Source organism: Phalangium opilio, unplaced genomic scaffold, assembly GCF_054372755.1.
Source record: "Phalangium opilio isolate 3A_F unplaced genomic scaffold, DU_Popi_V2 ptg000088l_1, whole genome shotgun sequence".
NCBI classification, from domain to species: domain Eukaryota; kingdom Metazoa; phylum Arthropoda; class Arachnida; order Opiliones; family Phalangiidae; genus Phalangium; species Phalangium opilio.
This window is the reverse complement of record NW_028324193.1, coordinates 1,126,814-1,136,498: the sequence shown is the minus strand read 5'-3', so window position 1 is coordinate 1,136,498 and position 9,685 is coordinate 1,126,814. Positions and strand designations below refer to the sequence as shown.

General features: G+C 40.8%; 39 non-coding genes across 39 annotated transcripts; all 39 read right to left on the bottom strand.

The window, feature by feature from the left end:
• Window positions 1-230: 230 nt before the first annotated feature.
• TRNAR-ACG (transfer RNA arginine (anticodon ACG)) lies at window positions 231-303 on the bottom strand. Its single transcript has one exon. It is a non-coding gene; the product is annotated as a tRNA-Arg (tRNA).
• Window positions 304-394: 91 nt separating this feature from the next.
• On the bottom strand, window positions 395-467 carry TRNAR-ACG (transfer RNA arginine (anticodon ACG)). Its single transcript has one exon. It is a non-coding gene; the product is annotated as a tRNA-Arg (tRNA).
• Window positions 468-558: 91 nt separating this feature from the next.
• Window positions 559-631, bottom strand: TRNAR-UCG (transfer RNA arginine (anticodon UCG)). The gene has a single exon. It is a non-coding gene; the product is annotated as a tRNA-Arg (tRNA).
• Window positions 632-881: 250 nt separating this feature from the next.
• On the bottom strand, window positions 882-954 carry TRNAR-UCG (transfer RNA arginine (anticodon UCG)). The gene has a single exon. It is a non-coding gene; the product is annotated as a tRNA-Arg (tRNA).
• Window positions 955-1,203: 249 nt separating this feature from the next.
• TRNAR-ACG (transfer RNA arginine (anticodon ACG)) lies at window positions 1,204-1,276 on the bottom strand. Its single transcript has one exon. It is a non-coding gene; the product is annotated as a tRNA-Arg (tRNA).
• A 91-nt stretch (window positions 1,277-1,367) lies between these two features.
• Window positions 1,368-1,440, bottom strand: TRNAR-ACG (transfer RNA arginine (anticodon ACG)). Its single transcript has one exon. It is a non-coding gene; the product is annotated as a tRNA-Arg (tRNA).
• Window positions 1,441-1,531: 91 nt separating this feature from the next.
• On the bottom strand, window positions 1,532-1,604 carry TRNAR-ACG (transfer RNA arginine (anticodon ACG)). Its single transcript has one exon. It is a non-coding gene; the product is annotated as a tRNA-Arg (tRNA).
• A 537-nt stretch (window positions 1,605-2,141) lies between these two features.
• On the bottom strand, window positions 2,142-2,214 carry TRNAR-ACG (transfer RNA arginine (anticodon ACG)). Its single transcript has one exon. It is a non-coding gene; the product is annotated as a tRNA-Arg (tRNA).
• Window positions 2,215-2,305: 91 nt separating this feature from the next.
• Window positions 2,306-2,378, bottom strand: TRNAR-ACG (transfer RNA arginine (anticodon ACG)). Its single transcript has one exon. It is a non-coding gene; the product is annotated as a tRNA-Arg (tRNA).
• Window positions 2,379-2,633: 255 nt separating this feature from the next.
• Window positions 2,634-2,706, bottom strand: TRNAR-ACG (transfer RNA arginine (anticodon ACG)). Its single transcript has one exon. It is a non-coding gene; the product is annotated as a tRNA-Arg (tRNA).
• A 255-nt stretch (window positions 2,707-2,961) lies between these two features.
• On the bottom strand, window positions 2,962-3,034 carry TRNAR-ACG (transfer RNA arginine (anticodon ACG)). Its single transcript has one exon. It is a non-coding gene; the product is annotated as a tRNA-Arg (tRNA).
• Window positions 3,035-3,289: 255 nt separating this feature from the next.
• Window positions 3,290-3,362, bottom strand: TRNAR-ACG (transfer RNA arginine (anticodon ACG)). Its single transcript has one exon. It is a non-coding gene; the product is annotated as a tRNA-Arg (tRNA).
• A 255-nt stretch (window positions 3,363-3,617) lies between these two features.
• TRNAR-ACG (transfer RNA arginine (anticodon ACG)) lies at window positions 3,618-3,690 on the bottom strand. Its single transcript has one exon. It is a non-coding gene; the product is annotated as a tRNA-Arg (tRNA).
• Window positions 3,691-3,781: 91 nt separating this feature from the next.
• On the bottom strand, window positions 3,782-3,854 carry TRNAR-ACG (transfer RNA arginine (anticodon ACG)). Its single transcript has one exon. It is a non-coding gene; the product is annotated as a tRNA-Arg (tRNA).
• Window positions 3,855-3,945: 91 nt separating this feature from the next.
• On the bottom strand, window positions 3,946-4,018 carry TRNAR-ACG (transfer RNA arginine (anticodon ACG)). The gene has a single exon. It is a non-coding gene; the product is annotated as a tRNA-Arg (tRNA).
• A 255-nt stretch (window positions 4,019-4,273) lies between these two features.
• On the bottom strand, window positions 4,274-4,346 carry TRNAR-ACG (transfer RNA arginine (anticodon ACG)). Its single transcript has one exon. It is a non-coding gene; the product is annotated as a tRNA-Arg (tRNA).
• Window positions 4,347-4,437: 91 nt separating this feature from the next.
• On the bottom strand, window positions 4,438-4,510 carry TRNAR-ACG (transfer RNA arginine (anticodon ACG)). Its single transcript has one exon. It is a non-coding gene; the product is annotated as a tRNA-Arg (tRNA).
• A 255-nt stretch (window positions 4,511-4,765) lies between these two features.
• TRNAR-ACG (transfer RNA arginine (anticodon ACG)) lies at window positions 4,766-4,838 on the bottom strand. The gene has a single exon. It is a non-coding gene; the product is annotated as a tRNA-Arg (tRNA).
• Window positions 4,839-5,093: 255 nt separating this feature from the next.
• Window positions 5,094-5,166, bottom strand: TRNAR-ACG (transfer RNA arginine (anticodon ACG)). Its single transcript has one exon. It is a non-coding gene; the product is annotated as a tRNA-Arg (tRNA).
• Window positions 5,167-5,257: 91 nt separating this feature from the next.
• Window positions 5,258-5,330, bottom strand: TRNAR-ACG (transfer RNA arginine (anticodon ACG)). The gene has a single exon. It is a non-coding gene; the product is annotated as a tRNA-Arg (tRNA).
• Window positions 5,331-5,421: 91 nt separating this feature from the next.
• Window positions 5,422-5,494, bottom strand: TRNAR-ACG (transfer RNA arginine (anticodon ACG)). Its single transcript has one exon. It is a non-coding gene; the product is annotated as a tRNA-Arg (tRNA).
• Window positions 5,495-5,749: 255 nt separating this feature from the next.
• TRNAR-ACG (transfer RNA arginine (anticodon ACG)) lies at window positions 5,750-5,822 on the bottom strand. Its single transcript has one exon. It is a non-coding gene; the product is annotated as a tRNA-Arg (tRNA).
• A 91-nt stretch (window positions 5,823-5,913) lies between these two features.
• TRNAR-ACG (transfer RNA arginine (anticodon ACG)) lies at window positions 5,914-5,986 on the bottom strand. Its single transcript has one exon. It is a non-coding gene; the product is annotated as a tRNA-Arg (tRNA).
• A 261-nt stretch (window positions 5,987-6,247) lies between these two features.
• Window positions 6,248-6,320, bottom strand: TRNAR-ACG (transfer RNA arginine (anticodon ACG)). Its single transcript has one exon. It is a non-coding gene; the product is annotated as a tRNA-Arg (tRNA).
• Window positions 6,321-6,411: 91 nt separating this feature from the next.
• On the bottom strand, window positions 6,412-6,484 carry TRNAR-ACG (transfer RNA arginine (anticodon ACG)). Its single transcript has one exon. It is a non-coding gene; the product is annotated as a tRNA-Arg (tRNA).
• A 91-nt stretch (window positions 6,485-6,575) lies between these two features.
• On the bottom strand, window positions 6,576-6,648 carry TRNAR-ACG (transfer RNA arginine (anticodon ACG)). The gene has a single exon. It is a non-coding gene; the product is annotated as a tRNA-Arg (tRNA).
• Window positions 6,649-6,739: 91 nt separating this feature from the next.
• Window positions 6,740-6,812, bottom strand: TRNAR-ACG (transfer RNA arginine (anticodon ACG)). The gene has a single exon. It is a non-coding gene; the product is annotated as a tRNA-Arg (tRNA).
• A 91-nt stretch (window positions 6,813-6,903) lies between these two features.
• On the bottom strand, window positions 6,904-6,976 carry TRNAR-ACG (transfer RNA arginine (anticodon ACG)). The gene has a single exon. It is a non-coding gene; the product is annotated as a tRNA-Arg (tRNA).
• Window positions 6,977-7,067: 91 nt separating this feature from the next.
• On the bottom strand, window positions 7,068-7,140 carry TRNAR-ACG (transfer RNA arginine (anticodon ACG)). Its single transcript has one exon. It is a non-coding gene; the product is annotated as a tRNA-Arg (tRNA).
• A 255-nt stretch (window positions 7,141-7,395) lies between these two features.
• Window positions 7,396-7,468, bottom strand: TRNAR-ACG (transfer RNA arginine (anticodon ACG)). Its single transcript has one exon. It is a non-coding gene; the product is annotated as a tRNA-Arg (tRNA).
• A 91-nt stretch (window positions 7,469-7,559) lies between these two features.
• TRNAR-ACG (transfer RNA arginine (anticodon ACG)) lies at window positions 7,560-7,632 on the bottom strand. Its single transcript has one exon. It is a non-coding gene; the product is annotated as a tRNA-Arg (tRNA).
• Window positions 7,633-7,893: 261 nt separating this feature from the next.
• On the bottom strand, window positions 7,894-7,966 carry TRNAR-ACG (transfer RNA arginine (anticodon ACG)). The gene has a single exon. It is a non-coding gene; the product is annotated as a tRNA-Arg (tRNA).
• Window positions 7,967-8,057: 91 nt separating this feature from the next.
• On the bottom strand, window positions 8,058-8,130 carry TRNAR-ACG (transfer RNA arginine (anticodon ACG)). The gene has a single exon. It is a non-coding gene; the product is annotated as a tRNA-Arg (tRNA).
• Window positions 8,131-8,221: 91 nt separating this feature from the next.
• TRNAR-ACG (transfer RNA arginine (anticodon ACG)) lies at window positions 8,222-8,294 on the bottom strand. Its single transcript has one exon. It is a non-coding gene; the product is annotated as a tRNA-Arg (tRNA).
• A 91-nt stretch (window positions 8,295-8,385) lies between these two features.
• Window positions 8,386-8,458, bottom strand: TRNAR-ACG (transfer RNA arginine (anticodon ACG)). Its single transcript has one exon. It is a non-coding gene; the product is annotated as a tRNA-Arg (tRNA).
• A 419-nt stretch (window positions 8,459-8,877) lies between these two features.
• TRNAR-ACG (transfer RNA arginine (anticodon ACG)) lies at window positions 8,878-8,950 on the bottom strand. Its single transcript has one exon. It is a non-coding gene; the product is annotated as a tRNA-Arg (tRNA).
• Window positions 8,951-9,041: 91 nt separating this feature from the next.
• On the bottom strand, window positions 9,042-9,114 carry TRNAR-ACG (transfer RNA arginine (anticodon ACG)). Its single transcript has one exon. It is a non-coding gene; the product is annotated as a tRNA-Arg (tRNA).
• A 91-nt stretch (window positions 9,115-9,205) lies between these two features.
• TRNAR-ACG (transfer RNA arginine (anticodon ACG)) lies at window positions 9,206-9,278 on the bottom strand. The gene has a single exon. It is a non-coding gene; the product is annotated as a tRNA-Arg (tRNA).
• A 261-nt stretch (window positions 9,279-9,539) lies between these two features.
• TRNAR-ACG (transfer RNA arginine (anticodon ACG)) lies at window positions 9,540-9,612 on the bottom strand. Its single transcript has one exon. It is a non-coding gene; the product is annotated as a tRNA-Arg (tRNA).
• Between the last annotated feature and the right edge of the window lie 73 nt (window positions 9,613-9,685).

The following is a 9,685-nucleotide window of genomic DNA, read 5'->3' as shown; positions in this document are numbered from 1 at the left end:
ATATCGAAGCATTGAAATATTATAAATTTCCCCTTCGTTTTACTCTAATAATCAGCTTTAAATGGTAATACCGAGCTTGCCACGACTCGAACCTGGAATCTACTGCTTCGAAGGCAGACGCGTTATCCATTACGCCACAAGCCCTTGCTTTGTATTAAAAATAAAATTTCCAAACATTGTATTTAAGCATTCTTTATGACGCATAAAAGATCTTTTACGAAAATATTAAAAGAGCTTGCCAGGACTCGAACCTGGAATCTTCTGCTCCGTAGGCAGACGCGTTATCCATCGCGCCACAAGCCCGTTATAGGGTGATCAAAATGCTATTGAAGCATTGCAATATTATAAATTTCCCTTCCGTTATACTCTAATAATCATCTTTAAATGTTAATACCGAGCTTGCCAGGACTCGAACCTGGAATCTTCTGCTCCGTAGGCAGACGCGTTATCCATTGCGCCACAAGCCCGTTAGAAGTTGATCAAAATGATATCGAAGCATTGAAATATTATAAATTTCCCTTCCGTTATACTCTAATAATCATCTTTAAATGGTAATAGCGAGCTTGCCAGGACTCGAACCTGGAATCTTCTGCTTCGAAGGCAGGCGCGTTATCCATTACGCCACAAGCCCTTGCTTCGTATTATAAATAAAATTTCCAAACATTGTATTTATGCATTCTTTATGACGCATAAAAGATCTATTACGAAAATAAAAAAAGATCTTGCCAGGACTCGAACCTGGAATCTTCTGCTCTGTAGGATAACGCGTTATCCATTGCGCCACAAGCCCGTTAGAGGTTGACCAAAATGCTATTGAAGCATTGCAATATTATAAATTTCCCTTCCGTTATACTCTAATAATCATCTTTAAATGGTAATACCGAGCTTGCCAGAACTCGAACCTGGAATCTTCTGCTTCGAAGGCAGACGCGTTATCCATTACGCCACAAGCCCTTGCTTCGTATTATAAATAAAATTTCCAAACATTGTATTTATGCATTCTTTATGACGCATAAAAGATCTATTACGAAAATAAAAAAAGAGCTTGCCAGGACTCAACCTGGAATCTTCTGCTCTGTAGGAAGACGCGTTATCCATTGCGCCACAAGCCCGATAGAGGTTGACCAAAATGCTATTGAAGCATTGCAATATTATAAATTTCCCTTCCGTTATACTCTAATAATCATCTTTAAATGTTAATACCGAGCTTGCCAGGACTCGAACCTGGAGTCTTCTGCTCCGTAGGCAGACGCGTTATCCATTGCGCCACAAGCCCGTTAGAAGTTGATCAAAATGCTATTGAAGCATTGCAATATTATAAATTTCCCTTCCGTTATACTCTAATAATCATCTTTAAATGTTAATACCGAGCTTGCCAGGACTCGAACCTGGAATCTTATGCTCCGTAGGCAGACGCGTTATCCATTGCGCCACAAGCCCGTTAGAGGTTGATCAAAATGCTATTGAAGCATTGCAATGTTATAAATTTCCCTTCCGTTATACTCTAATAATCATCTTTAAATGTTAATACCGAGCTTGCCAGGACTCGAACCTGGAATCTTCTGCTCCGTAGGCAGACGCGTTATCCATTGCGCCACAAGCCCGTTAGAGGTTGATCAAAATGCTATTGAAGCATTGCAATATTATAAATTTCCCTTCCGTTATACTCTAATAATCATCTTTAAATGGTAATACCGAGCTATCCAGGACTCGAACCTGGAATCTTCTGCTCCGTAGGCAGACGCGTTATCCATTGCAATATTATAAATTTCCCTTCCGTTATACTCTAATAATCATCTCTAAATGGTAATACCGAGCTATCCAGGACTCGAACCTGGAATCTTCTGCTCCGTAGGCAGACGCGTTATCCATCGCGCCACTAGCCCGTTATAGGTTGATCAAAATGCTATTGAAGCATTGCAATATTATAAATTTCCCTTCCGTTATACTCTAATAATCATCTTTAAATGTTAATACCGCGCTTGCCAGGACTCGAACCTGGACTCTTATGCTCCGTAGGCAGAGGCGTTATCCATTGCGCCACAAGCCCGTTAGAGGTTGATCAAAATGATATTGAAGCATTAAAATATTATAAATTTCCCTTCCGTTATACTCTAATAATCAGCTTTAAATGGTAATACCGAGCTTGCCAGGACTCGAACCTGGAATCTTCTGCTCCGTAGGCAGCCGCGTTATCCATTGCGCCACAAGCCCGTTAGAGGTTGATCAAAATTCTATTGAAGCATTGCAATATTATAAATTTCCCTTCCGTTATACTCTAATAATCATCTTTAAATGTTAATACCGAGCTTGCCAGGACTCGAACCTGGAATCTTCGACTCCGTAGGCAGACGCGCTATCCATTGCGCCACAAGCCCGTTAGAGGTTGATCAAAATGCTATTGAAGCATTGCAATATTATAAATTTCCCTTCCGTTATACTCTAATAATCATCTTTAAATGGTAATACCGAGCTATCCAGGACTCGAACCTGGAATCTTCCGCTCCGTAGGCAGACGCGTTATCCATCGCGCCACAAGCCCGTTATAGGTTGATAAAAATGCTATTGAAGCATTGCAATATTATAAATTTCCCTTCCGTTATACTCTAATAATCATCTTTAAATGTTAATACCGAGCTTGCCAGGACTCGAACCTGGAATCTTATGCTCCGTAGGCAGACGCGTTATCCATTGCGCCACAAGCCCGTTAGAGGTTGATAAAAATGCTATTGAAGCATTGCAATATTATAAATTTCCGTTCCGTTATACTCTAATAATCATCTTTAAATGTTAATACCGAGCTTGCGAGGACTCGAACCTGGAATCTTCTGCTCCGTAGGCAGACGCGTTATGCATTGCGCCACAGGCCCGTTAGAGATTGATCAAAATGCTATTGAAGCATTGCAATATTATAAATTTCCCTTCCGTTATACTCTAATAATCATCTTTAAATGTTAATACCGAGCTTGCCAGGACTCGAACCTGGAATCTTATGCTCCGTAGGCAGACGCGTTATCCATTGCGCCACAAGCCCGTTAGAGGTTGATAAAAATGCTATTGAAGCATTGCAATATTATAAATTTCCCTTCCGTTATACTCTAATAATCATCTTTAAATGTTAATACCAAGCTTGCCAGGACTCGAACCTGGAATCTTATGCTCCGTAGGCAGACGCGGTATCCATTGCGCCACAAGCCCGTTAGAGGTTGATCAAAATGATATTGAAGCATTAAAATATTATAAATTTCCCTTCCGTTATATTCTAATAATCAGCTTAAAATGTTAATACCGAGCTTGCCAGGACTCGAACCTGGAATCTCCTGCTCCGTAGGCAGACGCGTTATCCATTGCGCCACAAGCCCGTTAGAGGTTGATCAAAATGCTATTGAAGCATTCCAATATTATAAATTTCCCTTCCGTTATACTCTAATAATCATCTTTAAATCGTAATACCGAGCTATCCAGGACTCGAACCTGGAATCTTCCGCTCCGTAGGCAGACGCGTTATCCATCGCGCCACAAGCCCGTTATAGGTTGATCAAAATGCTATTGAAGCATTGCAATATTATAAATTTCCCTTCCGTTATACTCTAATAATCATCTTTAAATGTTAATACCGAGCATGCCAGGACTCGAACCTGGAATCTTCTGCTCCGTAGGCAGAGGCGTTATCCATTGCGCCACAAGCCCGTTAGAGGTTGATCAAAATGATATTGAAGCATTAAAATATTATAAATTTCCCTTCCGTTATACTCTAATAATCAGCTTTAAATGGTAATACCGAGCTTGCCAGGACTCGAACCTGGAATCTTCTGCTCCGTAGGCAGCCGCGTTATCCATTGCGCCACAAGCCCGTTAGAGGTTGATCAAAATTCTATTGAAGCATTGCAATATTATAAATTTCCCTTCCGTTATACACTAATAATCATCTTTAAATGTTAATACCGAGCTTGCCAGGACTCGAACCTGGAATCTTATGCTCCGTAGGCAGACGCGCTATCCATTGCGCCACAAGCCCGTTAGAGGTTGATCAAAATGCTATTGAAGCATTGCAATATTATAAATTTCCCTTCCGTTATACTCTAATAATCATCTTTAAATGGTAATACCGAGCTATCCAGGACTCGAACCTGGAATCTTCTGCTCCGTAGGCAGACGCGTTATCCATCGCGCCACAAGCCCGTTATAGGTTGATCAAAATGCTATTGAAGCATTGCAATATTATAAATTTCCCTTCCGTTATACTCTAATAATCATCTTTAAATGTTAATACCGAGCTTGCCAGGACTCGAACCTGGAATCTTATGCTCCGTAGGCAGACGCGTTACCCATCGCGCCACAAGCCCGTTAGAGGTTGATCAAAATGATATTGAAGCATTAAAATATTATAAATTTCCCTTCCGTTATACTCTAATAATCATCTTTAAATGTTAATACCGAGCTTGCCAGGACTCGAACCTGGAATCTTATGCTCCGTAGGCAGACGCGTTATCCATTGCGCCACAAGCCCGTTAGAGGTTGATAAAAATGCTATTGAAGCATTGCAATATTATAAATTTCCCTTCCGTTATACTCTAATAATCATCTTTAAATGTTAATACCAAGCTTGCCAGGACTCGAACCTGGAATCTTATGCTCCGTAGGCAGACGCGGTATCCATTGCGCCACAAGCCCGTTAGAGGTTGATCAAAATGATATTGAAGCATTAAAATATTATAAATTTCCCTTCCGTTATATTCTAATAATCAGCTTAAAATGGTAATACCGAGCTTGCCAGGACTCGAACCTGGAATCTCCTGCTCCGTAGGCAGACGCGTTATCCATTGCGCCACAAGCCCGTTAGAGGTTGATCAAAATGCTATTGAAGCATTCCAATATTATAAATTTCCCTTCCGTTATACTCTAATAATCATCTTTAAATCGTAATACCGAGCTATCCAGGACTCGAACCTGGAATCTTCCGCTCCGTAGGCAGACGCGTTATCCATCGCGCCACAAGCCCGTTATAGGTTGATCAAAATGCTATTGAAGCATTGCAATATTATAAATTTCCCTTCCGTTATACTCTAATAATCATCTTTAAATGTTAATACCGAGCATGCCAGGACTCGAACCTGGAATCTTCTGCTCCGTAGGCAGAGGCGTTATCCATTGCGCCACAAGCCCGTTAGAGGTTGATCAAAATGATATTGAAGCATTAAAATATTATAAATTTCCCTTCCGTTATACTCTAATAATCAGCTTTAAATGGTAATACCGAGCTTGCCAGGACTCGAACCTGGAATCTTCTGCTCCGTAGGCAGCCGCGTTATCCATTGCGCCACAAGCCCGTTAGAGGTTGATCAAAATTCTATTGAAGCATTGCAATATTATAAATTTCCCTTCCGTTATACACTAATAATCATCTTTAAATGTTAATACCGAGCTTGCCAGGACTCGAACCTGGAATCTTCGACTCCGTAGGCAGACGCGCTATCCATTGCGCCACAAGCCCGTTAGAGGTTGATCAAAATGCTATTGAAGCATTGCAATATTATAAATTTCCCTTCCGTTATACTCTAATAATCATCTTTAAATGGTAATACCGAGCTATCCAGGACTCGAACCTGGAATCTTCTGCTCCGTAGGCAGACGCGTTATCCATCGCGCCACAAGCCCGTTATAGGTTGATCAAAATGCTATTGAAGCATTGCAATATTATAAATTTCCCTTCCGTTATACTCTAATAATCAGCTTTAAATGGTTATATCGAGCTTGCCAGGACTCGAACCTGGAATCTCCTGCTCCGTAGGCAGACGCGTTATCCATTGCGCCACAAGCCCGTTAGAGGTTGATCAAAATGCTATTGAAGCATTGCAATATTATAAAATTCTCTTCCCTTATACTCTAATAATCATCTTTAAATGTTAATACCGAGCTTGCCAGGGCTCGAACCTGGAATCTTCTGCTCCGTAGGCAGACGCGTTATCCATTGCGCCACAAGCCCGTTAGAGGTTGATAAAAATCAAAATGCTATTGAAGCATTGCAATATTATAAATTTCCCTTCCGTTATACTCTAATAATCATCTTTAAATCGTAATACCGAGCTATCCAGGACTCGAACCTGGAATCTTCCGCTCCGTAGGCAGACGCGTTATCCATCGCGCCACAAGCCCGTTATAGGTTGATCAAAATGCTATTGAAGCATTGCAATATTATAAATTTCCCTTCCGTTATACTCTAATAATCATCTTTAAATGTTAATACCGAGCTTGCCAGGACTCGAACCAGGAATCTTATGCTCCGTAGGCAGACGCGTTATCCATTGCGCCACAAGCCCGTTAGAGGTTGATAAAAATGCTATTGAAGCATTGCAATATTATAAATTTCCCTTCCGTTATACTCTAATAATCATCTTTAAATGTTAATACCGAGCTTGCCAGGACTCGAACCTGGAATCTTATGCTCCGTAGGCAGACGCGTTATCCATTGCGCCACAAGCCCGTTAGAGGTTGATAAAAATGCTATTGAAGCATTGCAATATTATAAATTTCCCTTCCGTTATACTCTAATAATCATCTTTAAATGTTAATACCGAGCTTGCCAGGACTCGAACCTGGAATCTTATGCTCCGTAGGCAGACGCGTTATCCATTGCGCCACAAGCCCGTTAGAGGTTGATTAAAATGATATTGAAGCATTAAAATATTATAAATTTCCCTTCCGTTATATTCTAATAATCAGCTTTAAATGGTAATACCGAGCTTGCCAGGACTCGAACCTGGAATCTCCTGCTCCGTAGGCAGACGCGTTATCCATTGCGCCACAAGCCCGTTAGAGGTTGATCAAAATGATATTGAAGCATTAAAATATTATAAATTTCCCTTCCGTTATACTCTAATAATCAGCTTTAAATGGTAATACCGAGCTTGCCAGGACTCGAACCTGGAATCTTCTGCTCCGTAGGCAGCCGCGTTATCCATTGCGCCACAAGCCCGTTAGAGGTTGATCAAAATTCTATTGAAGCATTGCAATATTATAAATTTCCCTTCCGTTATACACTAATAATCATCTTTAAATGTTAATACCGAGCTTGCCAGGACTCGAACCTGGAATCTTCGACTCCGTAGGCAGACGCGCTATCCATTGCGCCACAAGCCCGTTAGAGGTTGATCAAAATGCTATTGAAGCATTGCAATATTATAAATTTCCCTTCCGTTATACTCTAATAATCATCTTTAAATGGTAATACCGAGCTATCCAGGACTCGAACCTGGAATCTTCTGCTCCGTAGGCAGACGCGTTATCCATCGCGCCACAAGCCCGTTATAGGTTGATCAAAATGCTATTGAAGCATTGCAATATTATAAATTTCCCTTCCGTTATACTCTAATAATCAGCTTTAAATGGTTATATCGAGCTTGCCAGGACTCGAACCTGGAATCTCCTGCTCCGTAGGCAGACGCGTTATCCATTGCGCCACAAGCCCGTTAGAGGTTGATCAAAATGCTATTGAAGCATTGCAATATTATAAAATTCTCTTCCGTTATACTCTAATAATCATCTTTAAATGTTAATACCGAGCTTGCCAGGGCTCGAACCTGGAATCTTCTGCTCCGTAGGCAGACGCGTTATCCATTGCGCCACAAGCCCGTTAGAGGTTGATAAAAATCAAAATGCTATTGAAGCATTGCAATATTATAAATTTCCCTTCCGTTATACTCTAATAATCATCTTTAAATCGTAATACCGAGCTATCCAGGACTCGAACCTGGAATCTTCCGCTCCGTAGGCAGACGCGTTATCCATCGCGCCACAAGCCCGTTATAGGTTGATCAAAATGCTATTGAAGCATTGCAATATTATAAATTTCCCTTCCGTTATACTCTAATAATCATCTTTAAATGTTAATACCGAGCTTGCCAGGACTCGAACCAGGAATCTTATGCTCCGTAGGCAGACGCGTTATCCATTGCGCCACAAGCCCGTTAGAGGTTGATAAAAATGCTATTGAAGCATTGCAATATTATAAATTTCCCTTCCGTTATACTCTAATAATCATCTTTAAATGTTAATACCGAGCTTGCCAGGACTCGAACCTGGAATCTTATGCTCCGTAGGCAGACGCGTTATCCATTGCGCCACAAGCCCGTTAGAGGTTGATAAAAATGCTATTGAAGCATTGCAATATTATAAATTTCCCTTCCGTTATACTCTAATAATCATCTTTAAATGTTAATACCGAGCTTGCCAGGACTCGAACCTGGAATCTTATGCTCCGTAGGCAGACGCGTTATCCATTGCGCCACAAGCCCGTTAGAGGTTGATTAAAATGATATTGAAGCATTAAAATATTATAAATTTCCCTTCCGTTATATTCTAATAATCAGCTTTAAATGGTAATACCGAGCTTGCCAGGACTCGAACCTGGAATCTCCTGCTCCGTAGGCAGACGCGTTATCCATTGCGCCACAAGCCCGTTAGAGGTTGATCAAAATGCTATTGAAGCATTCCAATATTATAAATTTCCCTTCCGTTATACTCTAATAATCATCTTTAAATCATAATACCGAGCTATCCAGGACTCGAACCTGGAATCTTCCGCTCCGTAGGCAGACGCGTTATCCATCGCGCCACAAGCCCGTTATAGGTTGATCAAAATGCTATTGAAGCATTGCAATATTATAAATTTCCCTTCCGTTATACTCTAATAATCATCTTTAAATGTTAATACCGAGCTTGCCAGGACTCGAACCTGGAATCTTCTGCTCCGTAGGCAGACGCGTTATGCATTGCGCCACAGGCCCGTTAGAGATTGATCAAAATGCTATTGAAGCATTGCAATATTATAAATTTCCCTTCCGTTATACTCTAATAATCATCTTTAAATGTTAATACCGAGCTTGCCAGGACTCGAACCTGGAATCTTATGCTCCGTAGGCAGACGCGTTACCCATTGCGCCACAAGCCCGTTAGAGGTTGATCAAAATGATATTGAAGCATTAAAATATTATAAATTTCCCTTCCGTTATACTCTAATAATCAGCTTTAAATGGTTATATCGAGCTTGCCAGGACTCGAACCTGGAATCTCCTGCTCCGTAGGCAGACGCGTTATCCATTGCGCCACAAGCCCGTTAGAGGTTGATCAAAATGCTATTGAAGCATTGCAATATTATAAAATTCTCTTCCGTTATACTCTAATAATCATCTTTAAATGTTAATACCGAGCTTGCCAGGGCTCGAACCTGGAATCTTCTGCTCCGTAGGCAGACGCGTTATCCATTGCGCCACAAGCCCGTTAGAGGTTGATAAAAATCAAAATGCTATTGAAGCATTGCAATATTATAAATTTCCCTTCCGTTATACTCTAATAATCATCTTTAAATCGTAATACCGAGCTATCCAGGACTCGAACCTGGAATCTTCCGCTCCGTAGGCAGACGCGTTATCCATCGCGCCACAAGCCCGTTATAGGTTGATCAAAATGCTATTGAAGCATTGCAATATTATAAATTTCCCTTCCGTTATACTCTAATAATCATCTTTAAATGTTAATACCGAGCTTGCCAGGACTCGAACCAGGAATCTTATGCTCCGTAGGCAGACGCGTTATCCATTGCGCCACAAGCCCGTTAGAGGTTGATAAAAATGCTATTGAAGCATTGCAATATTATAAATTTCCCTTCCGTTATACTCTAATAATC